Raw genomic sequence first — 15,969 nt, forward strand, 5'->3', positions numbered from 1 at the left:
ACGCTCACATAAGCTCAGACTAGGTATGTTCTTAAGCCCCATCAAACTCTTTTCTTCTTTTCACTCTCTCCTAGTACAGAACACCTTGTGACTTAATGATATATATATTTTTTTAATATGTTTTTGGGCCATTCTAAAGAAGCCTATTATAGAAGTACTACTGTATAAAACTTAATGGCAAAAATTCAGGAAAACTACTAAGGCTACAATGCATGTTTACTAATTTCAAGAGTTCTGTGGTAAGACATTCTTTCTGATCATTTTCATACTGTAAACAAATCTAGGGCAAAGGGAAATCCTGTGTTACGATTTTGAACAAGTTCAAGTGAAACAGGGAACAGAGTTTCTGAAGATGATAACTTAAATAACTTTGAGTTTCCATACAAAACCAAAAATTTACATCTGCAATTAGAAAAATCTTGTGCTGTGAACAAAGCGCCAGCAGAATTCCAGTTCTTCAGTTTAGCTAAAACTAAGCTTCATTTTGCAGTATTTGAGGATCAAACTACAAAAGTCTGTTGACCTTTCCTGTCAACTGTGAAGAAGTTCCTATTACATTACAGTTTTTCTATGTTTGTTACTCCTAAGTCTTTCAAAATGATCAGCTTTGGTTTTGTTGCTACAAAAATGACATACAGAAAATAGCATTCCCTAGGGAGTGCTTAGATCTGTCAGTTTCTCTCAATGTATCTATCTGCTAATATTTCTTACTTTCTGTTGAATTGACTCATGTCAGCCTAATGAGCTTCCTATTGTAATCCCACATCTGATTACTTGCACACAGTAGAATTATTCAAAGCAACGCAGCCATTGATCATCACTGCTAATTTCTCCTGAGAAACTGTATAAAAAGATCAAGTGAAAGAGAATAAAGAATAAAAGGGTACAAGATCTAAGCCCATAAAAAATTCAGCATAAAAACGAAGAGCAAGTGCTGCAAGGAATGTGTAAGATAATTTGATGAGATAAAGAATATAGTTTGGAATCCACAGATTTCATACCTACTCCAAATACAATATTATATGCTTCTACCTTGGCCTAATGAACCTCCAAGTGAAAGCAAGGTTTACTCAGAAGCAACAAATCCAGTACAATAAATCATAGTATTAGGGAAAGGTATCTACAATAAACTTCAAGTGGCAATATCCAAAAAGATGATTACATAAATATGACAGCTTACATAATAGTCAAGGAATCAAGGGAGACAATAAAAACCAGTTGTTCATCAATGAAAAAAGCTTCAACTCCGGTTTTAATTTAATACTAGACAGCTTGTTCTTGACATAAGCCCAATATTTCATATTTCTCTTCATTTCCAGAATCTCCTAAATGTGTGAACTGAATTGCAAACCACAGTGTTAAATGTAGGAGAGGATACCTCATCAGATGTGGTTTTATCAACTGGTAATGAGAGGGAAAGAAAAAAAAGATGAAAAATCTTTCCCCCTTTATTTAAAATAAAGACATTTCATTCTGAGAATTGCAATAAATCCCACAGTCTGAAGTCTTAGACATGAATTAAAGTAGCTTATTTCTTACTTCAGCCTTTTTCACAGTTATTTTCGACAGGGGGACTGGAGAGGATGAAAACACCCTTAGACGTTTCACCTAACACCTTTAAGTTAGAATATATTTTCATGCTACATGACTGCCAGAAACAACAGAAAGAACAAGAACAAACCAAAATAAGGTGCTACAATGCACAGTGCTCTCCCTCTCTCCAGAGAGAGCACGTGAGAATAGACAGCCCTGGGATTGTTATTAGTTATGCTATATGTTTATCTGAAAAATGCTTAGATATTCCAGTTAGATACGTGACATAAGAACTTAAAAAAAGAATATGATGAGACCAGTTGAAATATTAAAATATTATATTAAAAATGTATCTGAAAATAATAAAAACCTTTCACATTCCAGCAGGAAAGAGGATGCACCTGAATGAAACTAAACCATTGATTTAAGAAATAAATTTATGTCCTATGCATCATCCATAGGTGAATCACAGTTTATGATGAGACCCATGATTTAAAATACTGTTAGCAGTCATCTTAGGAGAGATCATACACAATAAGGTATTCATTCAAGATATAGGTCCATAAAGGACTCATACTAGCTTAGCATATTGGAAATCCATCAGCAACGTTCTGTGGTTAATGGAGAAAAACTCCCTCTTTTTAAGTGGCAGAAATTTAAACCATTATTAAAAAAGTTTGAATAAATTACAATTGCAGATGCTACCTTCCTAATGTATTTTAAGTATATGAATAGTCACATTCAAACCTTGCATATGCATTTTTAGTGTTCATGCCAGAGCATTTCTAACTCTGTTCCTATGCATTTTAATATAAAACTACAGTATCAGAAACTTGCCATTTACCTATTTCCCCATCTACACATTTCTCAACAGTAGAGTGTTTATGTGCGCTATAATACTCCTAATTACATATAACCTCAGATGATGCACAAGTGGAACTCCACTGATTTCAGTTGCATAAATTCACTCGGGGTGATAAGTCTCTTTGAGAAACTGCATTAAGGCAGTGAGGTCACAGCAGCTGACACTGTACAGGAAGGAATACAAAATACACTCTTGAAACAACAAATGAGTTTTGATTTCTTTGAGGACAGTCTACTTGAGGTTTTGCAGACTTTCTCCTGTAGAGTGGAGATAGTGTCAGTTCTTGGACAAAAGATATTCACTTAGCTACTGAGCCTTGTGGCCCTAGAAAAACAAGATGAAGTTGAATTTAATGTTTTCACTGGAGTGTGCTGAAGCTGATATTCAATTCAGGAACTGCTTTTGCTGAAGGACATTGTCTTTTAGCAGCAGTTGAAAGAAGGTGAAAAATGGAAGGTGAGCAGAGGGTGCAGGAGACCTCTAATTCAAAAACATCTTAAAATTCTAGCCATTTTAAAATAGCTGGTTTTATGTGAAAACATAATTGTGTCAGACGCACAGCAGGGACTCCATTATTATCTCCTTGAACAAACTGAAGTGCTGCATGGTAAGGTGCAAATGTGGAGAATTTGAAGCAACTATAGCTTATAGAAGAGCTCTGAACAGTGAGGTACACTCTACTTTCTGAATGTTTTTGGCATTTAAAAGGTTGTAGAAGAAAGAAAAACTAATAAGATGGCATTGCCCTTTGTTGAGGTCAGCTGCCAAGAATTGATGTACTGTCTTCTCAACTATGCCATAGATTCAGAGGTCTTTAGGGCTGGAAAAGACTTGTAGGCTTCCTAGTTTAACTGCAAATTACTCAAGCCATTGACATTCACTTGAATATATTGCTATTGAATTCCATAGCTAAATCAGAATTTTATAGGAGGTTTCCTCTTAATTTGCCTTCTGCAGTGGAGTAGTTACCAATGAAATAGCGTTAACAAAAAGAGAACAGACATTAGTCCAGTAAATCTAATGATTATATACACTCCACCAAAAGCACAACTCCATTTGAGTTCTAAAGAAATCTCATGGAAAAGCAGCGAGCATTTTACAGTGAAAGAAGTTTGCCATCCTGTATTCTTGTATGCCAGCTGGCAAAGGTAGGAGCAATGGGATTTGAACTGAATATTAAACAGAAAGTAAGAACTAGTAACAGATCAATTCTGCAGGCCTGATAATATTTCTCTTGCAAATGATATCTACTCGCATGTTCGTCTTGCAAGAAGCAGGTCTGAAAATACAAGGAGGAAATGAAGTTTATGTTAATTTTTTTGAGTTAGGGGAACTGGGTTTTCTCTGTAGACTCTCTGATTTAAAAGACCACAGTGCTTGGAGCTTCCATAGTGCTTGGCAGATTTCTACAACACTGTTGGGAACGAGAAGATCATTGTTATGCTGTAAATATTAACTAAGTAAGCTTTCCAGGTAAGACTGGAAAATGGACATCAGGCCTTAATCATAAGACACCTGCTTTTTTTTTGTTTTTAAATTTGTAATTTTCCCCAAGCACACATGGATCAGCTTAATGGCCTGTGCTCTGAGTACTGTCAAAAGGTCTGAAAGATTTAGCATTTATCAGGTGAATCAAGAGTTTCTCACAGATACCTGGATTGATGAGAAAAAGAAAATCAGGAACACTCTTATCAGGACTACTCTTATAGAGTATTTTTACATAGAACATAATAAACCCTAGTGCCTAAAAACAAAGAACCTGTTTGACGTGTTCTGTGTACACCATGCTGATTAATTCTTGTTGTGTTTTTTTTTTTTCCTGCTAGTTTTCCTTTATTTCAGTCTGTGTGGTTCTGAAGTATCCAATCTGTTCTTTGTATCTACGTCTTTCTTTATTCTCAGCCTTTGGTCAAATAAATAAGTGTTAGAAAAAAAAAAGTTTTGTTTTCTCTTCATTTCACTGCCTATACCTATTTATTAGTTTGAAATGCAGTAACATTCAATTTCCATAACAAAAGTCTAGATCTAAACAGTACATTTCAGAGTATCAATCAGATATCTCCGTATGGTTTTAAATAGACAACATAAGAAGAGTATGAAATCAGTTCACCAATCCTCATTTTTGCCTGTGGCTGTTAAAGAGAAAACACAATTCTGCTAAAACTGCAGAATGGGAAAGTGATTTAGATGCCAGTATATATTGTAGGAAGTTCTCTATCAGACATTAGGTCAATCTGAACTGGAAAAGAACATTATATCTTCTGAAGAAAATTACTTTGCAGTCAATTTCCCCAAATGTTGGAAGACTGAAACGGAGAAATAAAAATTCATCTAGTGGAGAAATTGATAGATAATTTGAAATTAATCAGGAAATATGAAATTACTCCAAACTTAATCACATCAGTTTGCAGATGTTGTTAAGAGTAGCACGTTCCATGATATTTGTAGTGTGCAGAAAACAAACTATTACTCCTCTACTAATTTGATATATTTACCTGTTATTTCCATATGGTAAATTATTTTAGACTGGAAGCTTTACTTCACCCTGTCCAATTTTTACTATGTGAAGCCATCTAGACTAAAACCCCAATTGTAAAATTCCATAGTAATACCAGCAGTGATAGTAATGTTGTAGGAACTACTATTATCCTAGAGACAGGAAATAGGTTTTTTCTTTGGCTAGAAAATAACATGAATACCAGACTACACTTTATGTATATCAGCTGCTTTTTAATCCTCATTATAGTAATTTCTGTCATTATTTATCTTTTAATTATGGGTATTTCTAACACTGCCTGCATAGAGCATCACTTCTACAGGAAGTTTATAAACACTGGAACAGATGTCATTTTGTTTCATGGAGAGCTCTTAAATATTAGCAAGCATACTCCTACCAAGATACTGAAACTCATATACATAATCACCTGGACTATGGACATACGGTACAATTTTTAACATAGGTAGTATATGCTAAAGTGAGTTTGATAGTTCAGCAGTCACAGAATCTTTAGGCTAGTCTGTATACTTTTAACTGACATTATTAGAATCTGAATTCTTGAATGGAAATTTTTAAAAATAGTTTGAAGAGCTGCCTGAGATACGTAAAGAACAAGACTATTAACATGAACAGATTAAAAGAACAAATCAAAAAGATTCACAATCAGGATCAACTCCAGGAAAATACCAGCTGCAATTTCTGTTGAAGATTTTAACATTTTGGGCAAGCTCCTAAAAATCTATCATTATATTAGTATTTAAAAGCAGAAAATATCCAAAATATTGAGAATACCAAGGAGAGGAACTTGTGATTATATTTAGAGCACACTGATGAAGTACTTTTTTTCCTCAATACATATGAAAGATCACCTCAGCAAATGCTTGCAAAGTTCTTTGGAGGTGAAAGAAAGTGTTACTGGATGCTATCATTCTAATGAAGTAGCCCATTAAGTCTTTCTTCCAGGTAGAAAAAAACTGGAGAAAAAAAAAAAAAAAAAAAAGAAGGCAGCCTGCATTCATCTAAACATCTGAAAGTTCAGCAGGACTCCACAACAAGATCTTCATGCGTCTCTGCAACACATCCTACAGGGCTTTGATTTCACAAGTTGCAGGAGACACTGGCTTTGGGAGGAAAGACTCACTGGATAAAAGCACCCAGGAGAGAAGCCTGGGCTTCGTGAGAAACGCAAAAATACTTCAGCAGATCTTAGGGCAAGAAAAAGAACATTAGAGCATTTTCAGTTGCACAATACTGTGTGATACAACCTTGCTTTCTTCCAAGATCTCTGCTCTGGGGATTTTTTGTTACTGTAATGCTGCCTGTGAGTGATTAAATTTCTCTGCATTTCTTTGAGAACAGTGAGATTGTTTCTTACACACAAATAATGTTTACTAGAATTATGTATGGCAAAAAACTCTTGCATTTGAGGAAGACATTTTTAATATATGTCCCTCCTTATCTTAGATTATCCCAATTATGTTAATTGCTCCATTCATAACTAAAAATGCTAATCTAAAATATATCTGTCTACCATACATACATGTCAAATAATGCATGAATTCCTAGATGGATCCCAACTCTTATTCTCCCCTCTTTCCCAAGTACAACAGAAAGTACATGAACAGGAGTTTATGTGCCACGATTATCTTACAACCTGTAATGCAAGATAAAGGTAGCCATTAACTTACTTCTGCTAAGTCTTAGAATATCTGAAGCATACGTGTATCTTAAAGCACGTCAGTGATGTGCACCTTTTATTTCTCTAAATAATAAACACCTTTCACAGAGAAAGATACGGAACAAGCTCTGGGGTATGTGGATACATATACATTGCAACCTACAGCTGTGTGAGAAAACTAAGAATGCTTATAATAATGATTTTTTTTGCTGTCCATTAGACACATTGAACAATCAGCACAAAAGTAACATGTTGTGGAGGTATTTAGTAGGTCATGTACAGGAAGAAACTCTGACAACTTACCAATGTAACAACTGGAAAGAGTGATCTTTCTTTTCCTGCCTGAATTACTGTCAGCAACTACAAAACTGCCATCACATTCATAGGTGAGTATAATCTTACCTGGAGTAAAAATCTTTAGAAGTGAGAAAAATGATATGAAAATTTGCTAGTACCTCCCAGGGGATCTACAGGGTCTGCTGAGAAGCTATCACCTGATCATAAAACTCAAGCATCTGTAACCCGAAATTACTGAGCACAGAGTTATGAGCAATGCCATCTACTTTCTATGCTGTAAATATCATATAACTAGAACAAGAGTTTCATCATCTAGAGATCATTGCTCTGTTTGACTCTGATATAATGCAGCGTTTAATCAGTCTACCTAAAATCACCATCACATATCAAGTAATTTTTCTTGAACTACTAGTAATAGGGGTTTATATGAAAGCAATAATTTCACAAAATAAAAATAACTACATCTTCCCAATATGTATAGAGAATGACTCACCTGACATTCTGATTCTAGTGGATACTTGAAAAACAACTTGAGTATCATATCATAATTTCTCTGCTAACTGCAGAAAGTGAAGATAATTTGAAAACATGATATTTTTAAGGCTGTTACTTGCTCCTTGGAGAGCTAATGTCTTGAGAACTAAAAGTTTCAGTAGCTGATACGTTTTCTTTTGTGTTAAGATACTGGTATTAAATGGAACATGTAGGAGTTAATCTTTCCAAATAAAGCAGAGATATTTCTGTTAAAAGAAAAAAGTATTTTAACTAGAATTTGTTTTTACAGATAATGTTGGCAACAAATTAAGAGCTTTTTTTGGCTGGATAATTCTATAATAGCATGTTCCAGTAACAGCAGGTCAAGGGAGGTGATCCTCCCCCTCTACTCTGCCTTGGTAAGGCCTCATCTGGAGTACTGTGTCCAGTTTTGGGCTCCCCAGTACAAAAAAGACAGGGATCTCTTGGAAAGAGTCCAGCGGAGGGCCACAAAGATGGTGAAAGGCCTGGAGCATCTCTCCTACAAAGACAGGCTGAGTGAACTGCGTCTGTTCAGCCTTGAGAAAAGAAGACTGAGAGGGGACCTGATCCAGGTCTATAAATATCTAAGGTGTGGGGGAAAGAGTGGTGTGGCCAGACCGTTTTCAGCAGTGTGTGGAGACAGGACGAGGGGAAACGGCCGGAAACTGCAGCATAGGAAGTTCCGCACAAATATGCGCAAGAACTTCTTTACGGTGAGGTGACGGAGCACTGGAACAGGCTGCCCAGGGAGGTGGTGGAGTCTCCTTCTCTGGAGATGTTCAAGACCCGCCTGGATGCCTACCTGTGCGACCTGCTGTAGGGAACCTGCTTTGGCAGGGGGGTTGGAATCAACCTCTCTAGGTCCCTTCCAACCCCTACAGATTCTGTGATTCTGTAACGGTACACAAATAAGAGCCTTCATTTTGAATGTAGGCATTTGTCAGCTAACATCAGATGCATGTTCAACTGTTTTACCTATGTAAGTAGATCATTTCTAAAGTCAACAGTGCTTAGAAGAGGCTTTATTAAAACTTAAGATAAATGGGAAGTGTTAACTTCATTTAATGGAAATAAAGTTATTAAATTCCAGAATGCACACATGTTGGTTTTTTTTTTGACATGTATTCAAATTATACCAAGACATACGGTGATTAAGCCTATCCAGATGTACTTTATTATTGATTCCTAATAAAAGATTTTCTGTTAGGAAGGCACACGGGAATGTGTTGATTCACTTTACACAGGACAGAAAGAGTTTTATGAATTAAATGAATACGAACTTATATTTGGATTGGTTTACTGTGAAAAAGCTGCTTCTAATCATGAGAACAAACTGGAAACAAATAAGATAGTAAGAAAATACTATGACTCAATGCACAAAAAAGTAAAAATTTCTAATTGATGTTCTCAAGTGAATGTCTTAGTCTTTTTCGAAAGGACAGTAAGTTTGAATTGAAGTTTTTTATCCACAGAAAAGTAACATTAGATTCCGACTCTTTTTAGAACAAATGCTCTCTATTTCACATTAGTTCCAGGTACATAACAAAGAAAAAGTAATAACAAGATCATTGCTAACTTATTCATGTGCCTTGGAATTACCTTTGGAAGAATCTCATCAGAAACACTGGGAAAGTTCAGAGTATGGTGCAGTTGAAATGCACACAATATGAAAAATAAAAATGATTCCGAAGGGAAAAGCTGTATTCTAGCCATTATTTTTCTATAAATATATAAATATTATGCATCAAAACATGATTTTCAACAGAATGGTTGATACAACATTTAGTTGTTATTATTGATAAGGTCTCACTCTGTACTGCTTTGGAAAAAAGTCATTTCATCCCTTTCCAGAGCATCTCTGAACTAGGGAAAAACTCTCAACTGGTTCCCATAGAATAGGAAGCACTGCATATTTGTACCTATGTCAGGGTTACTTGTAAATAAATAAACAAACAAATAAATAGTGCATTAGAAATCCCTTGAAAGAGAAATTACAGAAAAACAATTCACTACTTGGAGAGAAAAGTAAAAAATGATACTTATTTTTGAAATAGGTCATATATCACCAATTTGTTTGCACTAGTGCAAGATGTATTAGGCACCTAGTCTAAATGAGGACTCTGTGATCTAAGAGGAGAAAGAATGCACTTCACAAAAGTGGTGGATTTGCTGTTAATCTTTTTTTTCTGTAACATAAGAGACAACACTCCACTTCCCGAGAAGGCTAGTCCTGTTAATGCAATCCATCCATACACACATATATACACAGAAGACCTTCCTTGTTCTGTTCCTATTTGTCCTTCCTTGCTTATTATTTGGACATCAGCAAAACTACTTACAGCATTTTCCTTTCCTCCATCATCGGGATGAATCAGGAAGATCTCATTACTGAAAGCTTTCTTCCACCAAAAACTCCTTGTTGATTAGATACAACTGCCACTAAACAAGCTGACCAGGAGGGGCAAGGAAGAGCCCATGAAAGGAGTGGTTTGTCCTGCAAAGAAAATAAGGGGAGAGAGCTGAGTGGAGATGTTGTCAGAGCATACTGTTTGTGCTAGTTTAGATTGAGAGTTCCTGTGGAGACAAATTTATTCTAAAAACTAATGGTGTTCAGGAAAGAACTGAAGCTTCCGTTAGAGAAGAGATAGCAGACAAATCGTGACTCTATCAGGGTAGATCTATGAACAGCAGAACGTGGGGATGAAGATGTACACAAGTCTGAGACTTGCTTCTCTTTAAATGGAGGAAATAAATCTCTATGGACACCCATATGGGTTTTGTATTTACCATGGAATGCACACCTCTTATTTTTTTTTTTCAGTAGGAATCTTGTAATTTGTCAACAGGCAGTATTATATTAGGCTTTTTACTATCCCAAATTTCAATATCATCTATCCTCTCAGGATTCACAAGCATTTTTGTAAAATTGCTAGTCCTGACTTCTCCACCATACAAAAAAATGCATAAAACAAAAGTTACACAAAAGGAAAACATAGCGATTTAAGTGTCTTCAAATAATACAAACAAACAATTATAGCAGATACTGTGCAATGAAAGCTTGCTACCTTTTTTCCTGCTTCAAAAAGTGTTAGAGAAAGTGTTTTCCTATATAAGAGAAATTAACATGCTTTTAAAGTACTGCTAAGAATGGTGTTTGTACTGTGACAAGGAAAGGAGAATCCTGTATCAGCTGCCATAGGTATCATGATAAATCCATCCACACAGTTTCCATCTGCACTAAGGATGCAGATGATTCTTTTGTTACAAGTAAAGCGACTTTTCTCAGGAAGCTCTATGTAAAATGCCAGAATTACATTTGTTCAGTCATAATTGAGCAGCAAAAGAGCATATTAACTGTCCTTGACAGTGGACATCTAAATCTAATTGCCATGAACCTTTCTGCCAGAGTTGCATTTCTTTAACAATATTAGTTGTCCTATACAGGGCCCCTTCAATCTGACTGTGACTTTATTGCTAAGGCAACCACATGTGTACTGCAAGCAGCAGCCATTTATATTCAACTTCCCATAGACTGATAAAGCAGAGCTTTTAAATAGCATTTTCTTTCATCTGTAAAAACTAAGTCCTGAGGGAGCTTTACCAACTTATACCAGTTGAAGATCTGGATCAAAGAGCCTGAAAACCTGACAGAGAGCACAGGGAAAAGAAGCAACAACCTAGGCAGCTCAGCAATGACTGATGGATATGATGAAGGAATCCCCGAAGTCTGAAAATAGGCTGAGGTCCAGCTCTTTAATTAGCACAATACAGTCTGAGTTCCCTGCTGTGCATGGCTGAGAAGGGAACTGAAATGAGATCTATTCCTTTGCAAGGAAGTACAGGCTTGGACATCTTCCCTCTCTGTCTTACTACTCCTCCAAAAGCATGCAGAGCAGGATTTTTCAAACCTGTCAGTCAAATCCACAGCAAAATGATACACTGTACTCTATGTGTTCAAGTAGCAAATTTACTGCACTTCATCATTATCCTTTTCTTAGACATTCTGGAGTTGGTAATCTCACCAGAGCCCTGGGAGAACTGAATCGACTTTGTCATGTTGATGTGGCGGTGTTTACAGCACATATCTGGAAGGTGCAAAAGAACTGTGCTGAGGATGTACAAGCTGCCATTACAAAAACAGTTCCTGACTGCTGACAACTTTTTTTTTTTTTCCGACTCTCACATTTTTGCCCCCATAGTTTGTATTTATATACAGTGCCCCCACTTAAACCAACTATATACTATTTCAATATTGCTTTTCTAATTATAAGACCGTACATCTACCTTCAGGAAGTTTGCTCCATAAGGGTGCCTCCCTCAGGGTTGTGGCAATCTGCAGACCCTTCCTGCCTGCTTCTGGGTCCCCAGAGCATGAACAGCTGCAGCTCATCACATCAAGGCAATCTCACTCAGCTGCTGCTGAGGTTTGGGCACAAGGTGTTCCTACTCTTACTGAACATGCCCAGCCCCCTGACTCTCTACTTCATTTGGGATTTCCCCAATTCCCTGCCTCTCCCTCTCCAGATGGACACCAAGATAATTGCTACCTCAATATATGTTTTGCTGTTGAGATACACACAACAGCTAAAAATTTCTTAGTTTGAAACAAGTTTTCATTCAAAGACAAGACTTGAGATTTCTCTGCTGTTGGTCCTACCCAGAAAATATAGAAAGACAAGTACACATGACATTCCTTCTCCAAAATACAGCAATGCGTTAATTTCAATGAAGTAGTTACAGGCAGGGCTTGCTTTTAAATAAGCTTGAAGTTTTGCTTGTTTTATTCTTCCAGCACAAGCAAGACATAACTTCAACAAAACACTGCAAAGTTTTGGTGGTTTTCTTTTATTTGCTTCATTTTTATGATTTTCTTTCACTGTGGACAATGACATATATTTTCCCTAAACATGAAGTGTGCTTAGAAGCAAGTACTATTTTTGGTTGAAAGATTTAAAAAGGAAAGCAAGCCCAAAACACAGCTGGAGACGGATACTGCACATTGAAAGTTTGGCCTAAATCTGTATATTTTACAAGATTACAAGCAGTGGAAAACAGTGTCAGAGAGTGGAGAGCACCAAGTAGCTACTCTAATGGGTGCCATTGACTCTTTCTACAATGTTCAAATTATGGTAAACAGAATTAAAGGCAACATTGTTAAGTGCAACACAAATGAAAGTGACGCAGAGGTGCAGCAAAAGTAACATCAAGCAAGGGGCAAGGAGGGTCTGCTCTTGCTTCCAACTAAATGGCTCAGTAAGTTAAAATTGGTCTATTTCTCCCCACAGTTATTGAATGTTTGACATACTTTTGAAGATGGAGCAGAAGATGTGATTGAATGCCACGATAGCACAGCTGCTGGTGCAGTCTTGGCTCTGATCTGAGATCTCACGAGCAAAAGGTCACCTTGACTTTCATATCTCATTTTTAAAAGCAAACAGGCACAAACTCTCGGCTCCCTTCTGTTCTGGAGCTCACCAGTGAAATAAAGAGATCAAGCCAGTGTAGCAGAAATCAGCTGAATGCAAAGAATTGTATGGAGAGGGGACAGCAGATCAAAGTGCCCAAAGGGCAGCTTCCTCTACCCAGCTGGGTGCTTGTGGCCAGGGTCAAAGTGCAGAGCCTGCACTGCACCATAAATGCTATCCTGGGCTCAGAGTACTAGCAAGATATTTAAAATATTTGGAGTTTTGGTCTTCAAAATTAGCTTAATATCCCATCAATTTTAACTAAAACTGGTGAAGTGAGCTACAGTTTTATGTATTCAGAAACAAATCTTTTCAGTTTTAGCATTTTAGACTGTCAAATCACTGAAGAGGATTGAAGGTCATGTTTTCTTTCACATTTAATGTTTCAAAAAAGTTGTATATCTATAAGAAAAATAAACTTCGGTGTTTTAAAGACTTTTAAAAGTCTTTTTAGATTTTTTAGATTTTAAATAAGCTTTAAATAAGACTTTTAGATTTAGATTTTAGATTTAGACCTTTAGATTTCACTAAATTAAAAAACTCTAAATATTTAAGGAAAGGCTCATGTTTTCTTCTAGTCTCACCCTCTCTCAAAAAACTGGTAGCACAGAATGAAATTTTGATATCCTCTTTCTTAAGAGTAGAAAAGGGTCTTCCTGTTCACTTTTTTCCTACTTCCACTTTGGATGAAGTTACTTCCAAAAGGATTGAATGAAGCTATTCTTTAGATTGAGAACAAGCAATAACAGGCAATAAGATTTTTTTTTTTATAGTTAATCAAATTCTCAAAAATGAGAGGAGAGAGAAGTTCCCACAGTAAGTTATTGTTTTTAGGATGATAAAAATAAGAAATATAAAAAAGAAGAAAAATATAATTTTACACAATTTTAGTTTGGAAAATATTACTGAATAATTTTACTGATTTAAAACAGCTTTAATCAAAGCCTTCTCTTGGGAAAATTCTCATGAATAAGCTTCCCCTCCCAGTGATTAATAAGCATTGCAGTGTTAGAGCAGTCTAAAATGAAACCTTCAGTGAAAGTCAAGACAAAAATGATGCTATAGAGAGTTTATGAATGCATCACAAACATCATATCTTTTTAACAACTAGTAATCCAGAAGAGACTGCTTTTAAAAGAAGGTTTTAAAAGAAGTTCAACCTCCAAAACAGTTCTGGAAATATTGAAGCCTTAAAGGTTACCCGAAATAAATAAGTTGGTGGATGCCTTATCCAAGGTGGGGAAAAAAGAGTACATGCCCACACTACTGCTGTTTTTATGAGGTACTATAAAAGCCAGGTGAAAAGCTTGTTCAAATAAAATTGCAATTTTAATATAATTTTTTTGGGGCCCTTTAGATTTTGATTTTTATGAGCATAAAGAATGTAATTAACCCCTTTTTCCATCTGTTCTTCAAATCTGTCCTATAATACACCATAAATTTAATCCAGTATTGTTGAATACATATCTTGCTCTGACTGATTATTTTCACGAACATATTATCTAACCCATTCCTTCCTGCAAGCAGCATTCATCTATAGCAAAATATTTTAACTATTTTCTTTCTGAACAATCACTACTCCTCATGTATGTCTTTTGGGGGAAGTTACAGAGCGGCCATTTTAAGAGAGCTTATTTTTCTTAACTATTCGACATCCTCCCCTCCTGAGGAAGACTTGTAAAGAATTGCAGGGTAGCTTTTTTTGTTTACCTAAGGCAGACAGCATAAGCAATGAGGTGCCTCATCACTGTGGGCAAAAAGGTCTCCCTAGAAGGTTATAAAATTGTCCTGGGGAAAAAACAACATTTTCACTGTCTTAGCCTAATTGACTTTCACTTCATCCTTTAAGATGAAACAAAGGCTCACTGCAATTGAGACTTTCTGTAAAGCTAAGGTTTAACCCAGCAGACAGCTAAATATCACAAAGGATTTGCTCATTCCCCACTCTTCTCCCTCTCCCCAGGTGGGGCAAGAAAGAGAGCTGGAACCAAAATAGAACTCATGGGTTGAGATAAAAAACTACTTACTAGCAGAGAAAAAGAAAATTGAAACAAACAACAAATAAAGCAGTAATAACTACATAAACACGACACAATTAGTCATCACCCACCCTCTGGCTGACACACACCACAGCCCATCAGCAATACAAGGACTCACCACTTACTGATCAACATCCAGGAATCCCCTAGCACTAACTAGTCTCTGCTCAACTCCCCATGGCTTTATAACCTTCCACACGATGGACTAATCCCTAGCCTAATTTACCCCACCTGTTCTGGTTCTGCCCCCTGCTGAGTGGCCCTGCCTGATCCCAGGTGTGCTCCCGTTATTCAGCAACAATCAAACCCTGGTGTGGTATTAACACTCTCTTGGCTGTAAACCAGAACCAAAGGTACGTTGCATGAACAATTCAGAACAAACTCAGTGGGGCTCTGTTTGTTCCCTATCAGTACATTGCATGTTGCAGTGAGCTGGTGAATACATTCCAACAGATCCATCATTTCCAAAACAAAAGATGAATTTACATAACTTAAAGATGTGATTACTTACTGTGCTGTCTGATGCTGGCTCCCAGAACTACTTGCCTACAGAGTTTGGATTGTGATTTAAAGAGATCTTAATGGTCCTTGAGACAGCTTCCCATGTTGTTCGGGAGTGGCTGCTGGTCCAGATAGCAGACTCCAGCTCAGCGTCTGCTGATTAGAATATCAACTTGAGATGTTGCTCTTAATTCCACTACACCACCATTTCTCAATCTAATCAATCTTCATCATTACGATAATTTTTTTAAAAAAATAGTTTAAAATTATCCTTTTCTGAATTTAACATTGCAACCTGATATTATTACATCTTGAATAGTTCTCATCTTTCCTTTTGCACCAGTTTGGAACTTATCAGCAATTACGAAGTTATTTAAGTGAGATCTGCCTGTTTCTTTCCTTAATTTTACTTCACAAATCCCCTTTGTTTATTGGGGATCTTTGCAGTCGCATTTGTCTGGTAGACATTAACTTATACACTAATGAAAGTAAAAAAAAGTATGATAAAAGAAGAAAATTCTTAGTGTTAACAATGCCTTTTAGAGCACTACAATTTTGTAAGTCTTAATATACTTAAT

The 15,969-nt window shown here is 36.3% G+C and overlaps 1 long non-coding RNA gene across 1 annotated transcript in view; it reads right to left on the minus strand.

Annotated features, from left to right (window-relative positions):
• LOC128083835 (uncharacterized) overlaps positions 1 to 15,035 on the minus strand; it is a 34,360-nt gene extending 19,325 nt beyond the window's left edge. Inside the window, exons 1-2 of the long non-coding RNA XR_008208205.1 lie at positions 15,009 to 15,035; positions 9,726 to 9,880 (exon numbers count right to left, since the gene is read on the minus strand). This is a non-coding gene — a long non-coding RNA (uncharacterized LOC128083835). The remainder of the gene's footprint in view (positions 1 to 9,725; positions 9,881 to 15,008) is intronic.
• Between the last annotated feature and the right edge of the window lie 934 nt (positions 15,036 to 15,969).

The sequence above is a fragment of the Tympanuchus pallidicinctus genome, unplaced genomic scaffold, assembly GCF_026119805.1.
Source record: "Tympanuchus pallidicinctus isolate F22 unplaced genomic scaffold, pur_lepc_1.0 scaffold1, whole genome shotgun sequence".
Taxonomy (NCBI): Eukaryota; Metazoa; Chordata; class Aves; order Galliformes; family Phasianidae; genus Tympanuchus; species Tympanuchus pallidicinctus.